The sequence below is a fragment of the Podarcis bocagei genome (genome assembly GCF_964188305.1).
Source record: "Podarcis bocagei genome assembly, chromosome: 1".
Classification (NCBI taxonomy): domain Eukaryota; kingdom Metazoa; phylum Chordata; class Lepidosauria; order Squamata; family Lacertidae; genus Podarcis; species Podarcis bocagei.
This window is the reverse complement of record NC_138125.1, coordinates 114,560,696-114,568,672: the sequence shown is the minus strand read 5'-3', so window position 1 is coordinate 114,568,672 and position 7,977 is coordinate 114,560,696. Positions and strand designations below refer to the sequence as shown.

General features: G+C 41.6%; 1 long non-coding RNA gene across 6 annotated transcripts; it reads left to right on the top strand.

Moving 5' to 3' along the window:
* Window positions 1-28: 28 nt before the first annotated feature.
* Window positions 29-5,468, top strand: LOC308581768. 6 transcript variants are annotated; one of them, XR_014005266.1, is made up of 3 exons: window positions 29-119; window positions 2,800-2,880; window positions 4,568-5,468. It is a non-coding gene; the product is annotated as an uncharacterized lncRNA (long non-coding RNA). The 6 variants fall into 6 exon arrangements; XR_014005268.1 differs by having other exon boundaries at window positions 66-119; window positions 756-2,880; XR_014005269.1 differs by lacking the exon at window positions 29-119 and adding an exon at window positions 366-838.
* Window positions 5,469-7,977: the final 2,509 nt, after the last annotated feature.

Here is a 7,977-nt window from a genome sequence, read left to right as displayed (position 1 = left end):
GAGCAAGAAGGCACGCGGATGGTTCCCTCGGAGGAGGCTGGGAAAGAAACCTTTGGCGGCCCCGTCCTGTCCTCCCAAGGGATGCTGCTGTGCCAGGGCCGGCCCACCCACGAGGCAAGGTGAGGCGAGTGCCCGAGGCGGTGGAATCCGTAGGGTAACAGACCCCAATAGTACCGTTTTATTCCTCCCTTGTTTGCGATGTAGTTCTTCACTCACTCCCTTCTCCCTAGAAGTATTTTATATAATACATATATAACGTGTGTGTGTGTGTATATATATATATAAATAAATATAAAATATAATACAATACACAACATATACAATATACACACACACAAACATAAAATAAACACACACACACACACACATATATATATATATAATACATAGTAGATTTTGGATATGTGTGGTTTTCCTTTAAGAAAGCACATTACAGATTTCCATCATGCTGCTGTCCAGAAGCCCGGGCAGTGCAAACAGAAACAGCCTAGTTGCTCCTTTAGTTCAGTGCATGTATTGCATTCTAATCCTCGTGTTTATGGAGATTCAGAAATATAAACGCAGCAAATAAAGCCAAGGGGGCTAAAGTGGAAATCAAAGGGTTCTTTGGGAAATGGTTTGCTAAAACTGTATTAGTATTTTTACGCCTGACGAAGCTAAAAACAGAGCACCCCCAATCAAACAAATCCCTCATGTAGTTTCATATTTCAGATATGTGGTCTTGTTATTTAATTATATTACCAGTTTTGTATCAGTGTCCTGGTATCAAATATGTTCTAAGACTGTGAAGGTGTGTTTTCCTAATGACACCATCATGCGCTAATTAAAGGGACTTGGGGTGAGTTTCCATTTTTACCCAACACAAACTTTCACACTGTTCTTGCCTTAAAATTAATAAATATTACTTTTACAAAATGTAACTGGAAGCTTGTTACTAACTATGTAACACTAGTTTTATTTCAAAATAATTTGTCACTTCACAAATAAACATGCGTCTCAAAAGGCTTCCAATACATAAACCTTTGTTTTTAAAATCTTGTTCAGCTACAGATGCAAATAACCATCTCAACAACACACTGTATTGAGCTTTGTGTAGAATTATAAATGAAGAGAGTACATTGACTTACACAAGTACACCCGCTGTTGTAGCACTAATTTCTGAACTCTACTGTCCGTTACCCCTTACATTCTTGGTTCTCCTTGGGTTATGTTTGAGATATGCTCAGAAATAAGTAGCATTGAGCTCAATGAAACTCCCAGGTAACTGTCTAAGATTACAGCCTAAAGTGGGGGGACAGGGACATGACAGATTTTTGAAAGTGTGTATGATGTAGAAAAAAACGTTTTTCTGCCACTCTCATATTATTCCAACTAGAAATCATTCATAAAATAGAGTAGCTGTAAATTGAGGAAAGTACGTACTTCAGCACACAAAGAATAACTGATTTAGGCAAATCACTCCCCAAAGATCTGGTGATGACCACTGGATTAGGCAGCTTTAAAATAGGTTTAGACAAATTAATGGACAATAGGTCTATCAATGAATGGCTATTAGGCATGACAAGCAGGATCTGCAGCAAAACAGTTGCCGAGTGGAGTGTTCCTGTTCAGGATACAGTGGTACCTCAGGTTACAGACGCTTCAGGTTACAGACTCTGCTAACCCAGAAATAGTACCTCAGGCTAAGAACTTTGCTTCAAGATGAGAACAGAAATAGTGCGGCAGCAGCGGGAGGCCCAATAAGCTAAAGTGGTAACTCGGGTTAAGAACAGTTTCAGGTTAAGAACGGACCTCCAGAACAATTAAGTTCTTAACCTGAGGTACCACTGTACTTCATTCCATTCCCCCTTTGCCCTCCCCAAGAGTCAGGCATTTTGTACTCAGTGAGCATGCTTGGTCCTCTTTGGGCGTTTCAGAGGTTCCTCCCTTTATATCCATATAATTTTTTTTAAGTTCTTTGTACTTCTGGAAACATGGTTCCTGTCTGCTGATACCACCCCCTTGTGTTCAGGTGTTGCCATTTTCATAAGAATGGCGCTTGTAACATTTGATTGCTAATACAGTGGTACCTCGGGTTATGAACTTACCGTAATTCATTCCGGAGGTCCTTTCTTAACCTGAAACCGTTCTTAACCTGAGGTACTTTAGCTAATGGGGCCTCCCGCTGCCGCCACACAATTTCTGTTCTCATCCTGGGGCAAAGTTCTTAACTAGCGGAGTTTGTAACCCAAGGTTTTTGTAACCCGAGGTACCACTGTATATGACTTACTTGGGGTATCCCCCAGCTTCCTCTGCTCGCCAACCTGCCCGCCATTCTCCCTCACATTACCCCCTAGAGCTTCCCCTTGCCACCTCATGCAACTACCTCATGTAACTCTTTCCTGACCCAATTCTGAAGCCACTTCTTGCTTCTATTCTGCAGCCCCACTCTCCACCTGTGTTCCCATGTCTCTACCTCCTTCCCTCTCCCTTAGAGCAGCTACTTTGCACACTAACCACCAAGTGTCATCCCATATGTTCTACTGCATTTTATTGTCACTTTCCTTATGGCAAAAGTGTGATCTTTCAGAGAAGTGTGTTGTGCAAGAGCTCCAAATCCGCTTTAATTGTACAACCTGAATTTGATAGCTGTTTTAAATTGTTCTATGTGCACTGCTTAAAGATTCTTTGATTAAAGAGTTTATAACTACTTCTCAGGAAGGAAGTAAAACCTTCTACGATCTCTTTTTGTATTTTTTGAGCTCTGATAGCTATATGATTCTTAATGCGTTTATGTTTCTGCCAACTAACCCAATATAGCACAGTCAGGAGGCACCCAGAATATCAATCTTATGCATGCCTACAATAAGTTCCAATGAGTTCACTTGGACCTGTTCCCAGGTAAATGGTTATTGTATTACAGCTGCATTTTGCAAGGCATCAGATGTTGTCTGAGAAAACCACACTTGAGAACAAGGAATCAGAAGCACAGAAATGCCAACTCTTTTACAGAGTGGATGGACAGTAATGCACATCAAATCTGGAGAGGACAGTTGAACTGTACATGCTCTCGAGTCCTGTACTTATTGTGGTTAACATTCTTGAAGGCAAGGCCTGATCCACATATTATGTGCCACATTACATATAAAAGCTCACTGCCTGGCCAAATACGTGATTCTAGCTTTGTCTTCAAGAATATTAAAGGCAATAAGTAATGTAATATGACAGCAGTGAAACAGTCACTTAATAAAATATGAAAACAGCATTTAGCTTCTCAAAATACTTTTAATATACAAGTTGCATGTTCCATACCAAGCACTCACATTTCCATGTGTCCTTCCTAGGTGAGAATTACAAACTACAAAAATTTCCAAAACAATGAGTTTCCAACGCTCAGTTCAGGCAACACAGAGCTATTTTGGTATCCCCCAAATCCATCTGTTTCAACACATCAGTGACTATGTAACCCTATGAAGGTTAACAGTCCTCACAATGTTGACCAGGTACTCCAGTTCAGGATACTGTTCATTAGTCTATGCCAACCTGGAGCCCTCCAGTTATTTTGGACTTGCAACTCCCACCAACCCCAAGCAGCACCGTCACACTGGTGGAGCTGATGGGAGTTGTAGTCCAAAACATGTGGAAGACACAAGAGCCGGTAAAGGCTGCTGTAAGTTAATCATATTTTTAAAAATACATTTACGAGAACATACCAAAATGAACATATATTTCCTTTTCTATACAACTTTACAGAGGTATATGCAAAAGGGGCTATATATACTAACTGAAAACCATTCCAAGTTCTGCTACAAACATGCTCTGAATGTTGCAAAATTTTAAACCGAGCAATTCTTTTCTCAACTATTGCAATATATTAGTGCAAAGGTTTAGGACAGCATGTTTTATGCATCTTTAGAATGCTGATGAACACAAACATTTTATACTGTGAGATACAGACACATAGACATGGCATATCTGAAGAGCCAATGCTGCCACCAACCACTGGTTCTAGTGGCCATCTCTCAGTTTTTGGAGTGTAAATAAACAGACTGGAGAAGATAGAGCAACCTGATTCGTGTCATCAGGCTGCTTGCCTTCCAATGGAATAATCTTAACATACAATTTGACACTATTTGCTTGAGCTGGAGGTAGGAATTATTTTATGAGATACAGCCGAGAGGCTTACCTTTCTTCACTGGCTTAATTAATTAGATGCAAAAAAAAATCCACCTCCAAATCAGGTTCTCATTGGTTTGGATACATGTATCAGTTTATTAATCCAAGATACCTATGAGCGTTGTGCCAACACATTACATCTGCGTGCTACCCTTTCCTCCATTCTATGTGTGCTGTGACCAAAAATTCCCTGTTAATTAACCATGTGTTTCCCATTCCCTGATGGGGTGAAAGACAGGTTGCTTGCCTGGAACTGTGGTTCTTTGAATGGTCATCTGTGCAGTTACACATACGGGTTCTGCCAACTCCCACAGAGCAACATTCAGAACATTTTAGAGTTAGGTTTTGCTGGGAAGCCTATTCCCAACCCTCAGTATGCAAAAAGGGATATGGTTCCCACTTTTCTGCTCAGTTCCACAGAATAACCAAAGTGGCTATACTGTATAGGGAAGCACCAGAGCAAGAGCAGGCCAACAAGAGCACCTGCAGCAAGGAAGAAGACTGCAGAGGGCAACTCAAAGAAAAACAGTACAGGTAAGCAATCTCTGTGGTTTCTGTGTAGTCCCACATACAAGAGAATACCAAACTGACTTACCTGGGTAGTATGCTTTCCAATACTGACACAAGCACGCATAGGACTCAGTTCACGACAGGTTATAGTAAAATCCTACATGGATGTAAGCCTCAGATTTAGTGGGATTTACTCCCAGAATTACAGCCTTAGTCAGTTAGGTTCAGTGGAAATCAGTGGGCTTTCATCAACATTTCACATTGATCAGCTTTCTTTGGATTGAGGCCATGGCAATTCACAAATTAAAGACTAAATTATCACATCATACTCAAAATATTCCAGTATCCCTGGATAGATATCAAGTTCATATATACAAGAGGAGGATCAGGATTACAATGTCCCACCCATGCTCCCACCTGATCTTTGCACATTGCACACAGAGGCCAATGTGCAGAGCTGATCTTTGTGACCCTGGCACCTTTATTTTGAAGTGTGCAGATCATATGGATTGTCTTATATGCACTGAGTCTAGGAATGTGAGTTGCTATGCAAACATTCAACATGCAATTGTCAGGAAGAGATAGGGCAGGTATCCCAAAGGGGCTAGGTCCCACCAGTGTAATCCCAATTCCTCCTCATGGATCCAGATTTAATATTTGCACAGGACTAGTGAATACATTTAAATATCCACATCTAAAATGACTTTGGGAATTATGAAAAAAGAAGTTTGCTTCTTTTACTAGTTTAGTTTCCTGAAAAACAGATCAATCAAATTTGATGCATGCAAAACAAAAAACAAAAACACAGAACGAATCTCCCTCTTGAAACATCATACTCTTCAAAAAATATACAAAGCATAGGACATTCTAGAAAGGTAATAGTACGGTATAAGAGTTTTGTTGTACATCCTAAAGATTTTACTGTATTATTAACAGGTATAGTTTTTCATTACGACTTATAATGGAGCTGTAGTAACACATACTATTTCTCTTCCTGTATTAAATACTTTAAGGAAGAGTGATTCAAACATACTTTAATTTAAAGAACTAAAGAACACTAAAGAAGGGTATATTGCAGGTTCAGGGCTCTTTACAAAATGACATAGTATCAGATCCCTAAAAGACCAAAGTTGTGGGTTTGTACTTTAATGAAGCAGTTCACAGAATTAGGGTTTCACAACAGTGGAGACAGGAACTCAAGATAACCATTTGCTATCAGTGCACCAACACACTTTTTTCAGGCCCAGTGTGGAACAACTAAAACAGTTAATGAGGCTACAATAGACTAAAGGGAATGTCAGGACTTTCCTAAGTGGGACACAACTATGTGGCTGTTACCATCTGCCATGTTCTTTAACCCACAACAGCATATCACACACTTAGCAAAATAGGAGCTGCAGATGAGCATCAAGATCAATCTTGGGCAATTACAGAAAAGAGGCATACAGTTCTGTAAGTATGAATGTTTGGAATCGCCAAATAACCTTTTTTCTAGATGTGAAATTGGGCTTAATAACATGGGCAAAATGGTAAATGTGAAGCATTACTACTTGAGTTATCATAATTTTCAGAAGGGCAGCTACGTTGGTCTGTTGCAGTAAGAAACAATGAAGAGTGTTGTGATACCTTAACAACTCACTAATTATTGTGTATGTTTTTGTGGACCACAGTCCATAGTCAATTCATTATGTGTAAAAGTGTAACCCTTAATTGGCACACATATTGAAGATTACATTTTACACACCCTATGGTCTGTGACATAGTAGCAATTTCTTAACCAATTAACAAATACGTTAATCTTTAAGGTGCTTTTGATTTATCGTAATTTCATCATAATGTGGAATAATACGGACCAAGACACATGGCAGAAGTATTCCTGGCATACATCATGTACTTTGGATGCTAATTACCTTTTAATGTGTGTCAGCTTTCTATTTCTGTGACTAAAAGTCAGGTTTTCACACTGCCATTGAGGTCACCAAATATGCCCGATCCCAAAAGCTTTTCAAAATGCCACCAAGCTCAGGTTTAACTGATTCACATCAATCCTGGTATTAGGGGAAACAAATTTAGCAAGTGGAAAAAAAATCTGTCATCAAAATTAACTGCAGTTTGTTGACATAGCAGACAAAAAGCAATTCTGTATGCATCCATGCTTTATAGCCTGAAGTTTTTAATTTCTTAAAGGAAGAATGCAGTAAACTATAATACATTCCTCTTCCATTTTACTTAAGCAATAATTGAAAGTATTTTACCCTAAAGACAAGTTTCCCCATGTATCCAGGGGGAACTTTTGAAACTTACATAGTCTAATACAGTGTTTCCCAACCGGTGTTCCGCGGCACACGAGTGTGCCGTGAGACATCGGCTGGTGTGCCGCGAGATGCCTGGAGGGAGGCGGGCGAGTCGGGCGGCGAGAGGTGGGGCGGCGGCGGCGAGGAGAGGCCGCGCCTCCTGCTGCTGCCTGGCGCTCCTCCTCGCAGCCGGCAGCGCTGCCTGGGCGCCTCCGCGCGACTCTGCCTCGCTGGGTTTGGTCTCCCAGCAGAGACGGGTCACACGCGCCCCTCCCTCCCTCCCTCAGCCTGCGCGGAGGGAGAGCCAGAGAGAGGCATCGCTCCTGCGCGGCGGGAGAGGGAGCAGCCGGAGGGCTCCCCCAAACGAGCGCATGGGATCGGAGGGGAAATCCTCTCCGAGGAGGATTGAGCGCAGCCGAGAGAACCCTTTCGAGGAGCTGCCGTGTCCCCTGGAAACCCCCGTCCCAGCTCTGCCTGCCTGCCTGCCCAAAGCTTGGAGGTTCCCCGGCAAGGGGGAGGGGAAAAACTTTCACTTTTGTGCGTCCCTCCCGGCGTGACGCTGCGCGCTGACGTCACGGGGCGGGGCTTTAATGGTGGTGTGCCGCGAGATTTTTTTTCAGTAAACAGGTGTGCCGTTGCCCAAAAACGTTTGGGAAACACTGGTCTAATAGCTTGCATGGTGTTTAAACTTAAAATAACTGAAGTGATTGCCCAGTATAAATGTACTGCGAATAAATGACGAACAAAATTTAATCCCTTACACTCACAACTTCATTACATTGGATGTGCATTTGTTCTTTGCTTGTTTTTAATGGTGATGTTATGCATGTGTGCTGTGCATGTATTCCCATGTGCCCTTCATTTCTCAAGTAGATGACAAGCTGATGGTCCTATCCCAAGTCTGAGTGGAGACCCAGTCTTAAATCTTTTATGAATCATTGTAGACCTAGGTTTCTCTGACAGATGCCTGAATCTGATTACTGCATCCCTTGCTACCTTCTTCTCTACTCTTTGCTGC